Here is a 22,651-nt window from a genome sequence, read left to right as displayed (position 1 = left end):
TATGAGCTGGACGTGCTGGCTGCTTCCAGGAGCTGTGCAGAGCCACGGCAGTCAGGGATCCTGCCTTAGCCCCACTGCGCTGCTGACTGGACTTTTAGCATCCTGGTCAGCAGTGCTGACTGGAGCCGGCAGAGTACCTTTTTGACCAGGTGTTCCAGTCAAAAACTGGATGCCTGGCAACTCTCCATTTCTTAGTTTATTAAAAGGGCTCTATACATTTGTGCTCTATCAAAGGTGGAATAATTATTCATCCACAGACTCATTCTTTCTGATCACTGCATGTCATCCCAGTGAATATAAATAAAATAACTAAAACAAATAAATAGGATGAGCTGGAAACTGATCTCTTATTTGACTTCACTCTATCTGAATGCATCCAACTGTGGCATCTTATTTTTTCCCCAGGACTGGACTGTGATTCAGCAAATGCCCTGCAAGACATTGCCAAAACCAAGGTATCCATTTGCTTTCCTTAACTGTTCAGTGTGTAAATCAGTTTGCAGAATCAATGATTGATGATTCAGTGCTATGTAGGGAATCCCCTCGTATCCTCTCTGTTGACTCATCTCACTGTTTTTCAGCTCCACCTGCTAGGGACATAACTGTGGCCTTAGTCTGCACTCCCTTAAATGAACAAACATTCCAACAAGAGAAGTACAAACTGCAATGCACTTGTATTAATCTGGGTTTGTTCTTGATTTTAAATGTCAGGACTTCCATGATTCTAAGCCACCCTACTTCAGTATGGCCTATCTACAGTAGGAGTGCTTTGCTGGTATAACTATATTGGAATACTAAATCAGAAAAAATTTCTCCTAGTGTGGATGCAGTTTATACTGGCAACGCTACATTCCAGCTTATTTGTCCATCCTGGACAAAATAAGCTATGCCACTACAAGCAGAATTTTGCTAGTATAGCTGCGTCTATGCTAGGTGCTTTTGCTGGTACAGCCACGTTGTTTAAGAATCATACCTCAGACCAACCCTGACTGACATAACTATGCCATCAGAAGTCACTTGTGTAAGTACTGGCCTGTGTTTCTGAAGTATCTAAACTCTTATAGCCCTATGTATGGTAACTGGGAGTTTCTCTAGTTGGTGAGCTTTACTGATATCCAGATGGCTGGGACATCCTAACCAACAAAAATAAACAAAACATCTAAGTTGCTGTTTGTTTTTAAAATGTGAGAGTTTAACACGATAAGAGTAGGAATAAATTGATGAGATTGAAGTAAGGCCAGCCTAGACTTGGTAGACTGGTAAGAAGCCAATAAATTAGCTAACATCATTGCCAAAGGGAAGGTTTACAGAATCTAATCATGTCTAAAACTCTTGTGGAGAATGTTTCATGTACTTTATCATCTCTAGGATTAGACCATTGATTTATCTGTATTTATGTAGAACTGGCTAACTCGCCAAGGCAATTGTTTGTTTTTCATGGGTGCGAAATAACATGTAGTGCTGCTGAATCAGTAGAGGATGATTATGATGGAACTGAAGCTAACCAGGTTTGGGACTTGTAATTTATTGTGCCCATTTCCAGATACAAAATGAATTTTATAATTCATAATCTCACACTTCTGAAAGTGAGTTAGGTGATTCAGAGAAACAAGTAAAGACATAGGACCAGAATCTCATTTACAGTAAATGCCCCTATGTGCTGCCAGAGCACAGGAAAGGGACCTTTCGTGTAAATGAGAATTTGGCTTTCAGTCCATGTTCCACACAGTTTTCTATCTAAACTCAGAAGGGGCACAAGAAGTGAGGGTTAGTGAGATGCTCCCCAGGGGTACCCAAAGTTGTGAGGCATCTCACCACCAGCTCCCCTTACTATGAGGAAGTTTTAGGTATGCCTGCTGTCGTTCTGCTTCCTTGAAACCACTAGCCTCTAACAACACAAGCATTACCTTCCAGGCCTCTGCAGGCCTTGCTCTCTCTGTGTAGTTAGTGATACCTCTGAGGCTTTGGAGTGTTCCCTGCAGTGTCCAGCCCCTTACCCACTGCACACTCACAGAATTACCAGACCTGCTGTGTCCAAAGGAACAGTACACACCAGTTTGTAAGATTCACCTAAGGATCACCACTTTTCTTCACTTCCCAGCGCTGAGATATATTTATAGTGAAAGCAAGAATAAGTATATTATCAAAGAACAAAGATTGAAGTGATAGTGAGTAAGAGTACCTGAAACAAATGGTTACATATAAAACAAAATCATAACATGTTTTTTACAGACTAAACTTAACAGGTTAAAGAAGCTTATCTCTCCTGAAGTTCTCTGCAAATTCCTGCCCTGGAGCGGGATTGGGGGCTTGCCCTGCCCTGACCCCATTTCCCCAGCAGAAGTGCTGGGGTGGGAGGAGAATGTAGGTGGAAGGAGTGGGGAGGGGCCCCCCACTTGCTTTGGCCCAGGACCCCACAAAACAGTAATCTGCCTCTGGTTCCAGGTATAAGGGCCAGCAAGGAAGGAGGGAGAAGGAAAGAAAGGGGACAAAACCTCTAGGCTGAAAAAGGGTCCATTAAAGAAGAGTTGTAATGTGACAGTAGGATATAGTCCAGAAAAATATGGCTGAAAGCATGTTATGATTCAGGAGAATTCTTGAGGGAATGTACATTGTTAATATCCTTAATGCAGTGTGTGAGGTACAGCAAAAACTGTTCAGTTTCTATCTAATGAAGTCATGAACATAAGCTGTCACCAGTTATTTCACCCATCAATTTTCCTGAAACCATCCTTCAGAAACATGAGTCAGGGGATACAAACCTTGAGCCCATACTTGCCCACTGAAGACAGGGGAAGTTTTTCCACTGACGTTGACAGGTATTACATGAGACCATAATGACCAGTTCAGGAAATATACTAACAGACTGTAAATTCCTGGCTGTGTCTCCAGTAAGGTTCGTTTTTGTATTAAGCTGTTTGATTTTTTTTTTGTAAATGTTTCTCCTAGAATCCAGTTTCATTTCACTCCTGGGGCTTCTTGCAGTATATCTACACTGCATCTTGGAGTGTGATTGGCTATCCGTTCTGGGAGAGAAATACTAGTTCTTTAGCTAGCATGCTAACACAGTAGAGTAGCTGGGGGTAGCAATGGGCAGCACCTTGGGCTAGACACCCGAGAATGTCCCCAGGGGTTTGGGCGGCTTTGTACTCAGGCGCCTAACCCGAGCCACTGCTTGTGCTACCCCTCACTACACTGCTATTTTTAGCACACTAGCTCGAGCAGAGCTAGTGTGTCTCTATCTACCCAAGCTGGGGAGAATGCTGCCAGCTCTAGGGTAGACATATCTTTGGTTTCTTTGAACAGGGCTGCTCTGAGCCACATCTTCACTGGTTCATTGTGAGGTTCTCTAGGAAGTTTATTCTTTTTATTTTTTTCAACACATAAAGGGAACAATGAGCCTAATCCTGTTTTCATTGAAAGTGGTAACTTTTGACTCTTCCTGGAAAGAGCAGCACATCAAGTAGCACTAATCTTGCCTGCTCTTGCTAATACCTGAATTGAATACAATAAGTTAGTGTGTCAGGTTGGGCGTTTCAAATATGCTTGACATGGGTCCAACTATGGAAGTACTGGGGTAAAATTCCCATTGACTTCAATGGGAGCACAATTAGGCCAATGCTGAGCAATTTTGAAAATCCTTCATGAAGATCCTTGGGGCAGGGAGTGTGCTATTGCCTGTATTTTTATAATATGAGGACATTGTTGGTCTTCAATATTACTATTATTAAATTACCTGTTTGGTGCCAGCAATGTGTTCAGTGCTGTGCAATGTGTATGTAAGAAAAGATAGTCCTCGCCCTCAAAAAAGCTCAAGGACTCTCTACGACAGCAATGTAGGAGACAGGACACATTTAGAAACCCACAGGTGTCGGGGGGTAAGGTCTTCAAGGCTGTGTGTGTGTGTGTGTGTGTGAGAAAGAGCGCGCACGCGAGAGCACGCATGCTGTATCTAGCATAACAAAGCCCCTATCCTGACTGGGAACTCTAGGCCCTACTGTAACACACACAATCAACAGTGAATTAGGAAATTGTTTCTTTTTCATAGTTTTTGTAAATTCCCTTAAAATAATAAAAATAAACCAATAAATAATCATAATCCACATTAGTTTCCCTTATAAACTAGGTAGATTAGTGAGAGAACAACATATGGTAATGAAGTTCTCTCTCCCCTTTTTTTTTTTTTTTTTTTTTTTTTTAAGGATATAGCCACACCACATATTTGTGCCAATGGATTATGGAGGTTAGAGGCTGACTTCAAAGAGAAACTCTGTAACATGTCTAGGACACATTTGATCATCCAAAAGATTTTACTGTGATTTCTCCTTTGTGATAAATGGATTAGTGGTTTCAAAGATCTCGGATTTCACTTTTATCCATTACCCTCAAAGTGTGAGAGCTCTTTCTTGATCTATCTTTCCCTGGGCAGGGAGTACCTGTGATATGCCAACCAATGGGACCTCAGCCCTATCATCTAATTATGTCGACCTCGAGTGAGTAAGTCTGGGTGCTGCAATTTATTCTCTAACTACAACAACAGGCATCCCCAGGGAGAAGGGATCACAGGATGGTGATTTTTCTCTGAGCAGATGTGAGGAACATGAAAAATTCTCAATAGGCAATCAAGAAATAACCAGAGGCACTGGACTGCAATAGAGAGAGAGAGAGAATGCTGTAATAAACAAATGTCTGTCTGTCTCTCAAAAAGATTTTTGTTTTTAAAAATCAACTATCAAAGATTTAATGATTGCACTGTTGGACATAGTTCAAACAATACAGGCAGTAAAGAATGTACAGCTGTCAAGTGTAAACAGAAATGGGTACAGCTCAGAAGTGCTTCAGACAAATCATTGCACGTAATCAGATGGTTTTAATTAACAGCAGACCAAATATTCTCCCTTCTCTTTCCTCCTCCCCTCATTTTTCGGTGACTTTAAGCAGACTGATTTCTAGTGCATTGTCATGTTTGGTGTCTGGCCCCATGGAAGTAAGGGGATGAACATGGAAATAGCTTGAACCAAAGTTCAAAGCATATGATGGCATCCCAACAAGACCACAGGATTTTTAATCTCAAAACTGTAACAGGAATAGGCTAGGCTTGCACCTTCCTGCTTTTCATGACAGCCTCACTATGAGAACAAATTCTTATCATACTGTTTCATGGTCTCTCTGTAATCATTCGGCTAAATGCAAATTACAGATCAGCCAGTTTGATAAAATATGAGTATTTCTGTACATAAGGAGTGCTCTGAGAAGTGGAAGTGTGGAGACTAGTTTGCTTGCCATGCTATTTCAATAAGTGGTATAGCAACAGGTTCTGGATTGGCCATGGCCTGGGGCAATATCCAGGAATTGAGGGGGAGGGAGGTTGGAGATACACAGATGATTTTTAATTTGTTTTGATTTGCTCATTCATATGTTTTGCTGTTGCCCCTTTAGATTGGTCTCTTCTCATTCTTGATTCTGAGACTGCAGTGCCATAATATAACTAATAAAATTGATTTGCAATCCTATGAACTTTAAAATGGCATGTAAGGATCTGACCTTCATAACTGATGCAAGTGCATGAGTGCAGAAACAATCTGCAGAAGGTGTCAAGGCAAAAGTTTCTGGCCAAAAGACATGGACTGTTCAATTTTATTGTGCTGATGGAAGTTACTCTAGTTCCCTGTTAAGGTAAAAGAACTTGCATTAGAAGATGTGTGCTGTTGCCTAATACAGAAGTGATCACTGAAAAAGGTTCCCAAAATACAAGATGCTTTATCAACCAAGCTCTTGTGCAGATATTGGGTTAGACAGTACAATTTACCACCAGCATCTTCATTTCATTGGCCTATTACCTAAATACTGTCTGGTAATACTGACTGTATGATGTACTAACCCACCGAGTAGGGGCTAGATGACTTCATAGGTCATTTCCACCTCTAATTTCTATGGCTTTTAGACCACAGCCTATTTTATAATTGGGTGGGGAGGGTCTTTCCTTTTCTGTAGGAGTGTCTTACTCAGCAAAGGAGGATTCTGTCTATTTTTTTAAAGCAAAAACCTAAAGGTTTCAGTGAGAAAACACTACTATACACTAAATCAGGCAAAGCCATAGCTCTATACCCAGCCAAAGCAGTCTGCACCTAGTGCCAGGAGGAGAGGGGGATTCAAATAATAGTGGAAACATGAGATGAATTAAAAAGACATGTGGAGATTTTCATGAAACTATAGGCTAATTTTACTGGGAAATATGTTTTCTATTTGCTTCACACGTTCAAATGTGTGTTCTGCATACAACAGGAACAGATTTACTTGACATACGGTATAGGGTTAATGCAACAGATATACTAATTTACTGAATCTATCTTTACTTGTGTGTGCATATTGTGCATTAAACATTTTATGTGTATATTATGTGCATGCATTATATTATGCACATTATATAATATTTGTGTCAGGCTTGGTTAGCAAGCCAAAATTTCTACCATGTCCCATAGAGAGAGGCCTCCCAGCTGGATCTGAAGGACTGTCTGAAAAAAGCCATATTATTTTACAAGACTCAGAAGCCCAGTAAAACTTCCCCACATCCTCAGGCAGCTTCCAAACAGAAAATAAAAATCGTTTATTAAACAACGTAGTCCCTGAGGGAGACATATGACATCATGAGGGCAAATCTATTTGACGAGTAATACATCATGATGCAACGTCCTGGAGCTATGATTAAGGTTCTGTACATGTTGGAGGACTCTGAAATAGACAAGCTTCCCACCTCACTCCTCCCACTTATGAAAAGAACATTTTCTCTTTGTGGCTTATCAGAGGGCATGGCTGCTTGGACTTAGTAGACCCTTTGCATCAGAGAGAATTTAATTTTAAATACTTGCAGATCCTTTATCCACTACATTATGCCCTAAACTGCTTTAGTTTTTTTGTTTTTAAGGTATCACTCCAACCCAAACAGACATACACAAAACAATGTCTGTATTGAAAAAAATCCAATAATGGAATGAGTTACTTTCATGAGCAATCTAATTCCTTAGCTTTTTGATCAGTGCTGCTCCCTCTGTCACACCAGAATGCAGAAGTTACCATATACAGCAATCTTTCTACCAATGTTACTTCATTTTAAAGATCGCTAGTGCTAATTCTGCGTTTCTATACAATACGGGAATGTAAGGACAAAATTCTGTTTTGATCCACATGATTAGTCTTTTGAACACACATGCAACTAAGGACTGACATTATCTCGGATTAGAGTAGAAGATTTGAGAGCTAACTTCAGCCCAAGTCATTCAGCATATGTTTCTCTTCTGATTGTTTTCATAGGATCTAAGTGAAAGATCATGTTGCCAAGAATAAGACTGATTTTTAACCCAGACTTGAAAATTCTTTATCTAAAAGAACTACGTAGACATTATTTGCAAAAACTCTTCCATTCAATTTGTTCTAAATAAAGGGAGGTATGAAGAGACAAAGGAAATCAAAATGTTTTTAATTGCCCAGTCTAATACATGACATTCTATATTAAAAAGCAATTATGAGAGGACTGGATAGTTTAGGCTCTATGTTCCCTTGCCAATTCCCTTACATCCATATAGAGAGGGCATCCAATGAAATCCAACCTGGGTCATTTATGGCGTAAGGGTAAATCCAAAGTTTACTGAAATTAAAGATTCCTATTGATGTTAATTGGCTTTGGACCTTAAAGTCACAAGTGTTGTGCATCTGTTTGGCCTATGTAAAATAAAATGGTGATCTTGGCAAACAAGGGTCAGTGTTCAAATTGTCACCAATATGCACCTTTTAAGCAGTTTTTGCAGAAAGACCAAGATTTGATCCACTGTGGATAAGGTAGTACCTTCTCACACCCAGGCTGCCTCTATGCTGGGAATTTTGGAATCCTGTCTATTCTGGCAAGTTTTGGAAAATCTCCAATTGTTTATACTAGTACTAAATGTGTAGCTCCAATGGTACTTGCACTCATGTGAATGCTAGGATACAGCAACCAGTGACATTTTTACCTCTGTGTCTAGCTCTGCGTAGAACACATCTTGTCAACATTGCAGTAAAAATGCACGAGCCACTCTACGCTATTGCTCCCACTGTTGCTAGTGCTGGTGGAGGGTGGAGCTGCACAAGTGCTAGTGCAGTGTTGGGAGATTTTCCCAAACTTGCCAGAATAAATTAAGCCCTAGAGAGAGAAAGGAATCCTGAAAGGGAAGCTTTATTTGTTGATGCCTCTACTGTAGCTACACTTTGAACACGTGCAAGGCTTTTCCTTCACATTGATGTCAGTCTGGCACTATTCATAAGCATTCCATTCACTTGAAAAAATAAGAACTATCACTTTTATAAAATGTCAGTATTGAGGCATCATGCCTGCTTCCCCTCCCTCCTGTCCCCATGCTCTGCAATCTATGTTTCAACAAAGTCTAGCCGTATTATTTCCAGAAGCTTCAATATTATTGCCATGGGCTCACTACATGGAAACAGATGTGAGTACGAGTCTATGGCTAGGTCTACGCTACCCGCCTGAATCGGCGGGTGGAAATCGATCTCTTGGGGATCAAATTATTGCATCTCGTCAGGACGCGACAATTGATCCACAAATCGATGCTCTTACTCCACCAGCGGAAATGGGAGTAAGCGCTGTCGACGGGGAGCCACGGAGGTCGATTTTGCCGCCGTCCTCACCGCGGGGTAAGTCGGCTCCGATACGCGAATTCAGCTACGCGAATCGACCCCCCCCCCCCCAGTAGTGAAGACCTGCCCTATTTCTTAAGTGCTGCCTGAAGTCTTTCTGCACAATGTCCCTGATCACCATATTTGGGGTCAGGAAGGAATTTTCCTCCAGGGCAGATTGGCAGAGGCCCTGTGGATTTTTCGCCTTCCTCTGCAGTGTGGGGCATGGGTCACTTGCTGGAGGAGTCTCTGCACCTTGAAGTCTTTAAACCATGATTTGAGGACTTCAATAGTTCAGACATAGGTTAGGGCAGGGCTCGGCAACCTTTGGCAAACGGCCCGCCAGGGTAAGCACCCTGGCGGGCTGGGCCAGTTTGTTTACCTGCCGTGTCCGCAGGTTCGGCCGACTGCGGCTCCCACTGGCCGTGGTTCGCCGCTCCAGGCCAATGGGGGCGGTGGGAAGCAGCGCAGGCCAAGGGATGTGCTGGCCACCGCTTCCCGGCACCCCCATTGGCCTGGAGCGGCGAACTGCAGCCAGTGGAAGCCACAATCGGCCAAACCTGCAGACGTGGCAGGTAAACAAACCTGCCTGGCCCGTCAGGGTGCTTACCCTGGCAGGCCGCATGTCAAAGGTTGCCGATCCCTGGGTTAGGGGTTTGATACAGGAGTGGGTGGGTGAGATTCTGTGGCCTGCATTGTGCAGGAGCTCATAATCATAGAATATCAGGGTTGGAAGGGACCTCAAGAGGTCATCTAGTTCAACCCCCTGCTCAAAGCAGGACCAATTCCCAACTAAATCATCCCAGCCAGGGCTTTGTCAAGCCGGGCCTTAAAAACCTCCAAGGAAGGAGACTCCACCACCTCCCTAGGTAACGCATTCCAGTGCTTCAGCACCCTTCTAGTGAAATAGTGTTTCCTAATATCCAACCTGGACCTCCCCCACTGCAACTTGAGACCATTGCTCCTTGTTCTGTCATCTGCCACCATTGAGAACAGCCGAGCTCCATCCTCTTTGGAACCCTCCTTCAGGTAGTTGAAGGCTGCTATCAAATCCCCCCTCATTCTTCTCTTCTGGAGACTAAACAATCCCAGTTCCCTCAGCCTCTCCTCATAAGTCATGTGCTCCAGCCCCCTAATCATTTTTGTTGCCCTTCACTGGACTCTTTCCAATTTTTCCACATCCTTCTTGTAGTGTGGGGCCCAAAACTGGACACAGTACTCCAGATGAGGCCTCACCAATGTCGAATAGAGGGAAACGATCACGTTCCTCGATCTGCTGGCAATGCCCCTACTTATACAGCCCAAAATGCCGTTAGCCTTCTTGGCAACAAGAGCACACTGTTGACTCATATCCAGCTTCTCATCCACTGTGACCCCAGGTCCTTTTCTGCAGAACTGCTACCTAGCCATTCGGTCCCTAGTCTATAGCAGTGCATGGGATTCTTCCATCCTAAGTGCAGGACTCTGCACTTGTCCTTGTTGAATCTCATCAGGTTTTTTTTGGCCCAAACCTCTAATTTGTCTAGGTCCCTCTGTATCCGATCCCTACCCTCTAGTGTATCTACCACGCCTCCTAGTTTAGTGTCATCTGCAAATTTGCTGAGAGTGCAGTCCACACCATCCTCCAGATCATTAATAAAGATATAAACAAAACCGGCCCCAGGACCGACCCTTGGTGCACTCCACTTGAAACCGGCTGCCAACTAGACATGGAGCCATTGATCACTACCTGTTGACCCCAACGATCTAGCCAGCTTTCTATCCACATTACTGTCCATTCATCCAGCCCATACTTCTTTAACTTGGCGGCAAGAATACTGTGGGAGACCGTATCAAAAGCTTTGCTAAAGTCAAGGAATAACACACCCACTGCTTTCCCCTCATCCACAGAGCCAGTTATCTCATCATAGAAGGCAATTAGGTTAGTCAGGCATGACTTCCCCTTGGTGAATCCATGCTGACTGTTCCTGATCACTTTCCTCTCCTCTAAGTGTTTCAGAATTGATTCCTTAAGGACCTGCTCCATGATTTTTCCAAGGACTGAGGTGAGGCTGACTGGCCTGTAGTTCCCCGGATCCTCCTCCTTCCCTTTTTTAAAAGATGGGCACTACATTAGCCTTTTTCCAGTCATCTGGGACCTCCCCCGATCGCCATGAGTTTTCAAAAATAATGGCTAATGGCTCTGCAATCTCATCCGCCAGCTCCTTTAGCACCCTCGGATGCAGCACATCCGGCCCCATGGACTTGTGCACGTCCAGTTTTTCTAAATAGTCCCGAACCACTTTTCTCCACAGAGGGCTGGTCACCTTCTCCCCATATTGTGCTGCCCCATATTGTGCTGCCCCATATTGTGCTGCCCCATATTGTGCTGCCCCATAAGGTCCCTTTTGACCTTAAAGTCTATGATTCTAGGTGTTGAGGTTAGCCTCAGGGACCTGTCATTAGTTCTCCAATTAGGTTACTCTCTGGTTTGTATCTAGCCTACATTCTGGGAATCTGTAGCTCCAAGAACTCCCATTCTTGCACAATAGCCTTAGCCAAACATTCACTGAGACTGGCATTTCTTAAACCTCTGCTCAAATGCAATAATCCACAAGGAAGATCCCTGTCCCTGGTGAAATGTTCCGGCATAGGTGTGTGTGTGGGGGGGGGGGGGAGAGGAGGGCTGGGGGGGCGCTCTGTTTCTTGTTAGGGTTTTTAGTTGTTGTTGTTATTGTGGGAGCTAAAGCACTAGCAGAAATTTACAAGAAATCTAGTTAAAGTGAAAGGATGAGCTCAGTGGGCCTTTCTAAGGGATTTTACAAGATTTTTATACCCACAAAATCCAGGAAGGATCTTGCAGCCTTGCTTCGAATTAAACAATTTAAAATTGATTTTTTTAACAGTCTTTGCAAATGCATAGATATAGCAAAATATGTGCACTGGGAATCTATCAATTTCTTTAAAAATACAAAATGGAGAGGCTGGATTGCGCAGAGATTTAGTTATGAAATATTGAGCCTTTGTTTCATACTGTGTATGAGCTCAAAAGTTGTCAAGGTTAGTCATAACCTAGAGTTGTTATCTGACAACTCTTTAGGGGCCAATGTGATATGAGCTGGTCTCAAACCAGATCTTAGCAGGCAGCTGTCCATGTTACAAAAAAAAATAAATACAATAATTATCATTGCTAGTAGTTTCACAGTTAAGAGTAGTTAAGAGGTTAAGGACTAAAAGGGCAGGGAGAGTTTGTACTGAAACTCTTAAATATGTGCATTTTATAAATATAACAAATAATAAATAGGTCCTCACCTCTAGAGAGGCCCCTTCATGGACAAGTGGAGAAATTAACAGAGGGACAGCCATTTTAGATTTGATTCTGACCAACAGGGAGGAATTGGCTGTGAATCTGAAGGTGGAATGCAATTTAGATGAAAGTGATCATGAAGTGATAAATTTTATGATTCTAAGGAAAACAAGGAGTGAGAGTACCAGAATAAGGACAATGGACTTCAAAAAAGTGGACTTTAATAAATTCAGAGAACTGGTAGGTAAGATCCGATGGGGAAGAAAATATAAGGAATAAAGAAGTTCAGGAGAGTTGGCAGTTTAAGGAGACAAAATTAAACTCACAATTGCCAACTATTCTGATGTGAAGGAAGGTTAGGATGAACAGTAAGAGGCCAAAATAACCCCATCAGGGGCTCATTAATGACCTGAAAATCAAAAAAGAATCCTACAGAAAGTGGAAACATGGACAAAGGGCTAAGGGGAAGTATCAAAGAGCAGCACAAGTATATAGGGACAAAATCAGAAGAGCAAAGGCACAAAATGAATTACACATAAAAGGGAATAAGAAGAGTCTTTAAATGCATTAGGAGCAAGAGAAAGACAATGGAAATTGTAGGTCCTCTACTTAATATGCAAGGAGAGCTAATAATTGATGACATTAAGAAGGCTGAAATGTTTAATGCTTCAATCTTCACTAAAAAGATTGAAGATGACCAGATACTCACAGTTAAAATTAACAATAAAGGGAAAGAAACAAGCCAAAAATCGGCAAAGAACAGGTTAAAGATTGTTTAGACAAGTTAAATTCATTGAAGTCAGCAGGGCCATATGAAATTATCCTAGGTTAATTAAGGAACTAGCTGAAGCAATCTCAGAACCTTTTAGCAATTACCTTTGAAAACTCATGGAGGATAGGTGAGATCCCAGAGGACTGGAAAAGGGCAAACATAGTACTTGTCTTTAAAAAGGGGAACAAAGAGAATCTGGGGAAATATAGACCTGTCAGCCTAATTTAAATACTTGGAAAGGTACTGGAACAAATAATTTGAACAACCAATTTGTAAGCACCTAGAGGATAATAGAACTGTAAGTGAGATAGCCAACATGGATTTGTGGAGAGCCAATCATACCAAATCAACCTAATTTCCTTCTTTGACAGGGTTACTCGCCTAGTAGTTGGGGGCAGGAGAGTTCTAGATGTGATATATCTTGATTTTAGCAAGGCTTTTGACACAGTCATTCTCATAAGCTAACTAGGGAAATGTTGTCTAGATGAAATTTTGCATCCACTTCATACAAAGTGTTTGAAAGACCATATTCAAAGAATAGGTATTAATGGTTCTCTCTCATTCTGGATGGATGCATCTAGTGGGGTCCTGAAGGGGTCAGTCCTGGGTCAGGTAATATTTTCATTGATGACTTGGATAATGGAGTGGAGAATATGCTTATGAACTTTGTGGATAACAGCAAGTTGAGGAGACATTGTTAGTACTTTGCCAGATAGGATCTGAATTCAGAATGACCATGACAAATTAGAGAATTGGTCTGAAATCAACAAAATGAAATTCAATTAAGATAAACGTGAAGTACTTCATTTAGGAAGGAAAAAAAAATCAAATACACAACTATAAAATGGGAATAATTGGCTAGGTTGTAGTATGGCTGAAAAGTATGAGGTGGAACATAAATTGAATATAAGCCAACAATGTGAAGCACTTGTGAAAAAGGCTCAAATCATTCTAGGCTGTATTAAGTGTCATATGTAAGGTACAGGAGGCAATTTTCCCTCTCTACTCGGAACTGGTGAGGCCTTAGCTGGAGTACTGTGTCCAATTCTGGATACCACACTTTAGGAAAGATGTAGACAAACTGGAGAGAGTCCAGAGAAGAGCAACAAAAATTATAAAATGTTTAGAAAACCTCACCCATGAGTAAAGGTTTAAAAAGCTAGGCATGTTTAGTCTTGAGTAAAGAAGACAGAAGGTGGGGGACCTGATAGCCCCTAATATATCTGAAGACTATTATAAAGAATCAGACTCGTAGACTTTAAGGTCAGAAGGGACCATCATGATCATTTAGTCTGACCTCCTGCACATTGCAGGCCACAGAACCTCACCCACCCACTGGTGTAATAGACCCATAACCTCTGGCTGAGTTACTGAAGTCCTCAAATCATGGTTTAAAGACTTCAAGTTACAGAAAATTCATCATTTACATTAATTTAAACATGCAAGTGACCTGTGCCCCATACTGTAGAGGAAGGCAAAGAGGATGATGATTGATTATTCTCTCTGTCCACTGAAGATAGGACAAGTAGTAACTGGCTTAATCTGCCAAGGGAGATTTAGGTTAGATAGAAAGTTTTTTCTAACTATATAAGGATAGTTAAGCTCTGGAATAGGCTTCCAGAGGAGGTGGTGCAATCCCCATCATTGGAGATTGTTTTAAGAACAGGTTAGACAAACACCTGTCAGGGATGGTCTAGGTTTATTTGGTTCTGCTTCTATACAGAGGGCTGGACTCAATGTCCTCTTGAGGTCCCTTCCAGACCTAAATGTCTATGATTCTAAGGTTAAAGTATACCGGTAATTGGGATATGGCAGGAGAATGTGAGGACGCTTGTATTGCTGCTGCTCCTGTTCAGTGGATATACCAAGTAGGGTGGATTGAAAATTTTCCATTCAGACTGTTTATTGGTGGATAATTAATTTTTGTTTTTAGTTTTTGACTAAAGACAATTTCTTGTGAAAAATGTCTACTTTCTGCAGAAAACATCTTTTTTTTCTTTTCTCAGAAACTGAAAACTGAGATGTTTTGATTTGGAAATGCTGCCTCATGTGAATTGCAGTTCAGTTACTCATGTCCCTATTCTGCTCTATAGGCTACGCTCCCTGGCTGGACTACATGCACCGTTGCCAGAAATGCCTGTGATGCAACACTTCCCATGTCCAACAAAGGAGACCATGGTGCATCCTGGGAGAAGTAATTGGTTAGGGGAGCCCAGCTTATATTAGTATTATTATTTATTAGCATTATAACATCCAGGAGCCCATTGCACTAGACTCTGTAGAAACACAGAACAAAATAGAGTCTCTGCCCCAGGAGCTTACAATCTAAGAATAAGACAAGAACAGATGGAGACACCAAAGCAGTATTTCAAAATTGAATTAGTTATTGTTTGCAGCCAAAGATTATTTGATATTCAAATTTTTCTCAAATATCAAATATTTTCATAGAATTTTTTTTTTTTTTACTAACTAATAATAATAATAATAGAGATCTTCACTTTTTTTCAGTCAGGCCCCATTCCTTAGCACCAAACAACATAGGCATGTGAAATTGATATTGTCTTGAAAAGTTAACAATTCTATACTAAAGGCCAGGAAAACACTGCAAACATTTTCTTCTTTTTGTCAAAAGAAGCCAGGTTAAGACTGATGTATTACTGCATTTAAACTATTTAGCTGTTCTCTGTCAATCATGGAATACACTAATGAAAACTGGATGAAATTAGTTATGTTTCTATATATTTGAGAGTCTGGATTTATTGGTCAGATTCCACAGACAGCTCTATTCATAAAGAGCTTTGTATGGTTTCCAAAGGATTTTCTGCCTAATTTACTATTTCCATGCAATTCATCAAACCTGTTCTCCCCCTTTGTAATTATTTTTACTTGATGCATTTTACCCTGTACTTGGTTTCCATGGCTTAAATCATATTTCTAAATAAAGTCAACTTTATTGGCTCTTCCATTCAGAAGCCAAACAATGTCCATGAGTAATGGGGGGTGGGGGTGGAGTGGGGAGGTGGTGTCTGTGTCCACCGTTGTTCAGTGAAGAGAATGAGCCAAATTTATGCCTAGTGTAACTCCATTGAATCTAAACAAGTAACAGCTGGGATGAATTTTGCCTACAGAATATGCTCGAAGTGTGAAGGGTTGCAGAAATGTAACAATAAGCATAACATTTTCCCACTTATCTGAAATTTGTATTTTTGGTGGGGAAGATCAGCCTAGTTTAATTTTAAAAAGGAAAAAAAATGACAAAGACATGGAAAAGCAACAGGATAACAAGAAATTATGGAAGTTAGGGACAGTATGAATGAAGTCTATGCAATGCCTTCTTAGTAAGGTTAAGTACATTTTAAATTGAAGGTTAAGTCAAACACCAGCTTGACTGTTTGGAAACATGTGTTCCAAATCCCTTATCCACACAGTGAAACTGATTGCCTTGCCTAGTCTTTGGATGAGATTGAGACATGCATAAGAGCTAGTTGGCTTAGACTTGATCTGAAGAAGATGGAAAAGATAACTGGTTGGGGGAAGCAACCAGAAGTGATGGCAGAGACTATATACCCTCTGACTTAGATGGTTCACCTAACATTTGTGACAGGTGCACAATCAAGGAGTTTGTACTACGAGCGGTTATTAAAAGATGAGGTAGTAGTTATAGCCATATCCCAGATCAGCTTTTTTTTTTTTTCACATCTAGGTACAGCCAGGAGATTAGCCCTATTTCTTTGAGATGCTGATCGTGCCGTTGTCATCTGTGCCTTATTACTGCCATAGCAGACTACTGCAACATGTTCTATATGAGGCTACATCTTAAATCTGTCTGGAAAGTGAAGCTGGTACAGAATTCAGCTGGTTATTACAGGGTGTAGTTTGCTGCTGGCACACTACCCCAGAGACTTTGGATTTGCCCTGGCGATTGCAAAGTACCAGGTAGAATTTTAGGTGATATTTTTTTTACCAATAAAGCAGTAAAAAGCATGAGATCTTATGAAGTACCACCTCTTTTCCTGTGCTGTACTGCCACAGTTGTGATCAGCAGGGATACCTGTGTATTTCTTTGGTACAATCCTGTTTATTTACAAAGAATGTACACCAAGTCCTGTTTCCAGAGACAGACAGCCTACATGCTGTGTTGATAGGTAGAAAGGGAACAGATTTTCTCACTTACAGTACCCACCCACCCACTCCTTGTGTTTATAGCTTCATCTCATCCCTAACTGGAATTTCAGTTGGTCAGTTCAAAGTAATGGGTTCGCATTAGAAATTCTGCAAAAATCATCCCTACAGAGAACATTAGTGACTAATCAAAAATGGCACCAGCACTGCTATGCAGTGACTTCCTGTTTGAGAGCTGGTTATGCTTCTATGGTAAAACAAAAGCAATAGTGTTCAATAATATCTGTTTTGTATCTGAGAAACAAAGATTATAGTCAGAAGAACGGCCATACTGGGTCAGACAGATGGTCCATCTAGCCCAGTATCCTGTCTTCCGACAGTGGCTGGTGTCAGATTCTTCAGAGAGAGTGAACAGAACAGGGCAAATATTGAGGGAATCCATCCCTTCTTGTCCAGTCTCAGCTTCCAACACTCAGCGGTTTAGGGACATTGATGGACCTCTGATGGACCTATCCTCCAGGAACTGATCTAGTTCTTTTTAAACCCAGTTATACTTTGGGCCTTCACAAATTCCACAGGTTGACTGTGCTTCCATGAAGAAGTACTTCCTTATGTTTGTTTTAAGCCTGCTGCCTATTAATTTCATTGGGTGAATCCTGGTTTGTTAGTTATATAAAGGGGTAAAAAACACTTCCTCATTCACTTTCTCCATCACATTCATGATTTTATAGACCCCCTCATATCTTCCCTCAGTTTTCTCTTTTCCAAGATGTACAGTCCCAGTCTTTTTATTCTCTCCTCATATGGAAGCTGTTCCATACCCCAAATCATTTGTTAGCCTTCTTTGTACATTTTCCAATTCTAATATGTTTTTTGAGATGGGGCAACCATCTCAAATGGCACACCGTATTCAAGCCGTGGGCATACTATGGATTTATACAGTGGCATTATGATGTTTTCTGTCTTGTCCATCCCTTTCCTAATGGTTCCTAACGTTGTTAGCTTTTTTGATTGCCAGTACACATTGAATAGATGTTTTCAGAGAATAATCCACAATGACTCCAAGATCTTTCTTCATTTTGAATGCATAGTTGAGATTATTTTTTCCAGTATGTGTTATTTTGCATTTATCAACATTGAATTTTGTCTGCCGTTTTGTTGCCCAGTCACCCAGTTTTGTGAGAACTGTTTGTAATTCTTTGCAGTCTGCTTTGGACTTAACTGTCTTGAGAAATTTTGTATCATCTGCAAACTTAGCCACCTCCCTGTTTAATCCTTTTCCAGATTGTTTATGAATATGTTGAACAGCACTCATCCCTGTACAGATCTTTGTCCAATGGGATCCCACTGGATTGGTTCTTGACCCTACACTAACTAACATTTTTGGCCTAGAAGAAAACAAAGTCATCACTGATAAAGTTTGCAGATAACACAAGACTTAGGGGAGTGGTAAATAATGAAGAGGAATCTGGATCACTTGCAAAATTGGGCACAAGCAAACAATACACATTTTAATAAGGCTGTGTAAATGTGTATATCTAGTAGCAAAGAATGTAGGCCATACTTATGGAAGGGAGACTCTATCCTGGGAAACAGTAACTCTGAAAAAGGTTTGGGGAGTCATGGTGGCTAAGCAGCTGAACATGAGTTTCCAGTGGGATGCTGTGGAACAGCTAATGCCATCCTGGAATGCATAAACAGGGGAATCTTGAGTGGGAATAGAGAAGTTATTTTGCCTCTGTATTTGGCACTGGTGCGCTAGCTGCTGGAGTACTGCGTCCAGTTCTCATGTCCACAATTCAAGAAGGATGTTGATGAATTGGAACGGGTTCAGAGAAGAGTCAGGAGAATGATTAAAGGATTAGAAAACATGCCAGAGCTCAATCTATTTATTTTAGCAAAGAGAAGGTTAAGGGGTGACTTGATTACAGTCTAGAAACACCTACATGGAGAACAAATATTTAATAATGGGCTCTTCAATCTAGCAGCAAAAGGTATAACACGATCCAATGGCTGGAAGTTGAAGTTAGACAAATTCAGACTAGAAATAAAGTGTACATTTTTAATGGAAAAAGTAATTAACCATTGGAACAATTTACTAAGGGTCGTGGTTGTTTGCCCATCACTGACGATTTTTCAATCAAGATTGGATGTTCTTCTAAAAGAAATCTAGGAATTATTTTGGGGGAGTTGTCTGTCAGACTAGACGATCACAATGATCCATTCTGGGCTCAGGATCTGTCTATGAATATCTATGTTAATAAATTAACAATTGAAGGGGAGTTGCAGAAGGGGTCTGTTTTATGGTTGCATTTTTAAGTATTGTCAAGGATTTTCTAGAAAAAGGGATCCGTTTAATGGATGTGTGTACATAAGACTAAATATTATGCAAGAACAACTTCACCTACCAATGATGTGTAATTTTCAAATCTAACCTTAAAATTAAGGTTTTTTTAACCTAGCTTGCTTTTAATGTTATAAGTTACAAATACTGTCTTGTGATAAAAAAATTAATCATCTTTGGATTCATGGCATGATTACGGCAATGCAAGCCTGCTGTCGTATTAACATTGTTAAATGGTACTGCTAGTCCAGAAGTTAGTATTATAGGGTCATAGGTTAAAGAGCTTTTATAGTCATCTAGTGTTTAACTGAACAAGCTACTGATGTGTAAGTATCACTTAGATATTTGTAGTGAGCAAAAAGTATTAGCATAGCTTTCACATTTAATGCATTTAAAGTGCATATGCATGTCATTTAATAAATTGATAAATGTGCAATAACATTCATTGCTCATATAATTGTAATGGAAATTAGATAGAAGGCATGTACTTTGTTTAATATACTTTACTAAGTGCTTCTTAAACAATCAATATTTAATATGCAGTAATTGCTTTATTATACCTAAATTAAAAGCTTATTTGAAACAATTTAAGTGTCAGTAAAACTCTAGCCCAAGATTAAAAGTGTGTTTTAGTTATAGTAGCTTTTTGGGGGAAATAATGGGTGAGTCATGTTGTCAGAATCACAGAGTAGTTGTGTGATCTTTACTGCACTCCAGAATGCAATCCCTCTGACAACAGCCAGTCTCTGCAAAGCTAAGAGCATCTGTTCACTGTCCTCTGGATATAGGGACCATTAGTATAGTCTAATCTAAGCTAGTAGTGATTTACAGTTCAAAGGCGGGGGCTTGATTCAGTTCCCATTGAATTCAGTGGAAGATACTTCATTTTGCTTTGAGTGGGACTGAGCTCTAAATCATAGGTAGAGATGAATGAATAATTGGTAACAAATTTCTTTGAATTCCATAATGATATTTTTTCCCCTCAGGGCTTGATTCAACACCAGTTGGAGTCAATGGTAATCTTTCCATTGGTTTCAGTTGGTTGGAAGTGGGCCCAGATTAAAGGATTAGAAATGGTAATTTTAAAATATTCACAATTTTCTTCAGAAAAAAAACCCTGTAAGTCATTCAAAATATGATTATTACAGATGAATATGCAATCTGCAGTTCAATGTGTAATCTATGTGACCATCCTATTTAAATGACTTTCCCAACTTATCTTTGAGATAAGTGGAGGATGGATGAGGTGGTTCCCAGAGGACTGGAGAAGAACAAGCACAGTACCTATCTTTAAAAAAGGGGAGCAAAGAGGACCTGGGGAAATATAGACCTGTCAGCTTAACTTCAAAACTTGGAAACATACTGGAACAAATAAACAATCCATTTGTAAGCACCCAGCAGATAATAGTTGTGACAAAGTTCCTCCTTTACGTTGGTGGGTCCTGCGCTTATTGGCAGATTTGCTCACCTCACAGATTCACCATGTGGGTTGGGTAACAGCCCAGAGACCTTCCCCTCTGGTAGAAGCCACAGTCCAGGTCAATTCCTCCTGTGTCTGATCAGGAGTTGGGAGGTTTGGGGGGAACCCGGGCCCACCCTCTACTCTGGGTTCCAGCCCAGGGCCCTGTGGACTGAAGTGCCTCCTGGTACAGCTGCACGACAGCTACAACTCCCTGGGCTACTTCCCCATGGCCTCCTCCCAACACCTTCTTTACCCTCACCACAGGACCTTTCTCCTGGAGTTTGATGATGCTTGTACTCCTCAGTCTTCCAGCAATATGTCTTCTCACTCTCAGCTCCTTGTACCTCTTGCTCCCAGCTCCTCACATGCACACCACAAACTGAAGTGAGGTCCTTTTTAAACTCAGGTGCCCTGATTAGCTAGCCTGTCCTAATTGATTCTAGCAGTTTCTTAATTGGCTCCAGGTGTCTTAATTATCCTGCCTGTCTTAACTGGTTCTAGCAGGTTCCTGATTACACTAGTGCAGCCCCTGCTCTGGTTACTCAGGGAACAGAAAACTACTCATCCAGTGATCAGTATATTTGCCCTCTACCAGACTCCTGTACTCTACTGGTCTGGGTCTGTCACATAGGGTAATAAGTAACAGCCAACATGGATTTGTCAAGAACAAATTATTCCAAACCAAACTAATTTCCTTCTTTGATGAGGTTAATGGTCTAACGGATGGGGGGAAAGTACTAGATGTGACATATCTTGATTTTAATAAGGCTTCTGCACAGTCCCATATGACATTCTTGTAAGCCAACCAGAGAAATGTGGTCTAGATAAAATTAGTATAAAGTGGATGCAAAAGTGGTTGAAAGGCCCTACTCAAAGAGTAGTTATCAATGGTTTGCTGTAAAATTGGGTTAGCGTATCTAGTGGGGCCCGCAGGGGTCAGTCCTGGGACAGGTACTATTCAATATTTTCATTAATGACTTGATAATGGAATGAAGAGTGTGCTTATAAAATTTGGGGAGGACACTGAGCTGAGGAGATATTGGTAGCACTTTGGAGGATTGGATGAGAATTCAAAACATCTTTGACAAATTGGAGAATTGGTCTGAAACCAATAAGACGAAATTTAATAAGGACAAGTGCAAAGTATTTCTCTTAGGAAGAAAAAATGAAATGTACAAATACAAATTTGGGGAATAACTGGCTAAGTAGTAGTAGTACTGCTGAAAGGATCTGGGGGCTATAGTTGATCACAAATTGAATATGAGTCAACAATGTTAAGCATTTGTGAAAAGGCTAATATCATTCTGGGGTGTATTAACAGGAATGTTGTAAGAAAGACACAGGAAGTAATTGTCCTACTTTGCTTGACACTGGTGAGGCCTCAGCTGGAGTACTGTGTCCAGTTCTGGGTCGCACTTGTTAAGAAAAATGGGGACAAATTGGAGTGGCCAGAGAAGAGCAGCAAAAATAATAAAGGGTTTAGAAAACCTCACCTATGAGGAAAGGTTAAAAAAACCTGGGCATTTTTAATCTTGAGAAAGGAAGACTGAGGGGGGACCTGATAACAGTCTTGACATATATTAAGGGCTCTAATACAAGGACAGTGATCAATTGTTCTCTATGTCCACTGAACATAGGTTAAGAAGTAATGGGCTTAATCTGCATCAAGGGAGGTCTTAGGGAAAACTTTCTAACTACAGAAAAAATTAAGCACTGGAACAGGCTTCCAAAGGAAGTTGTGCAATCCCCATCATTGGAGGTTTTTAAGAACCAGTTGGAAAAACACCTGTCAGGGATGGTCTAGGTATACTTGGTCGTCCCTTAGCACAGGGGGCTGGACTAGATAGCCTCTTGACGTGTCTTTGAGCCTTACATCTCTATGGTTCTATAACTACCAGGACACTGTGAATTTTAAATTGTGTATTTGATTCTAATATTTGCTGTGTTGGTGTGTTACATAAGTAATTCAATCAGGGAACAGAAATAATGGTATATTAT

At 40.8% G+C, this 22,651-nt stretch overlaps 1 protein-coding gene across 1 annotated transcript in view; it reads left to right on the top strand.

Annotated features, from left to right (window-relative positions):
• The first annotated feature begins 439 nt into the window (after positions 1 to 439).
• Positions 440 to 22,651, top strand: part of RUNX1 (RUNX family transcription factor 1) — a 288,952-nt gene continuing 266,740 nt past the window's right edge. The window contains exon 1 of the mRNA XM_054048759.1: positions 440 to 455. The gene's annotated coding sequence lies outside the window, so the exon portion shown is untranslated. The remainder of the gene's footprint in view (positions 456 to 22,651) is intronic.

Source organism: Malaclemys terrapin, chromosome 1, assembly GCF_027887155.1.
Source record: "Malaclemys terrapin pileata isolate rMalTer1 chromosome 1, rMalTer1.hap1, whole genome shotgun sequence".
Classification (NCBI taxonomy): domain Eukaryota; kingdom Metazoa; phylum Chordata; order Testudines; family Emydidae; genus Malaclemys; species Malaclemys terrapin.
This window is presented reverse-complemented; position numbering and strand designations above follow the sequence as displayed.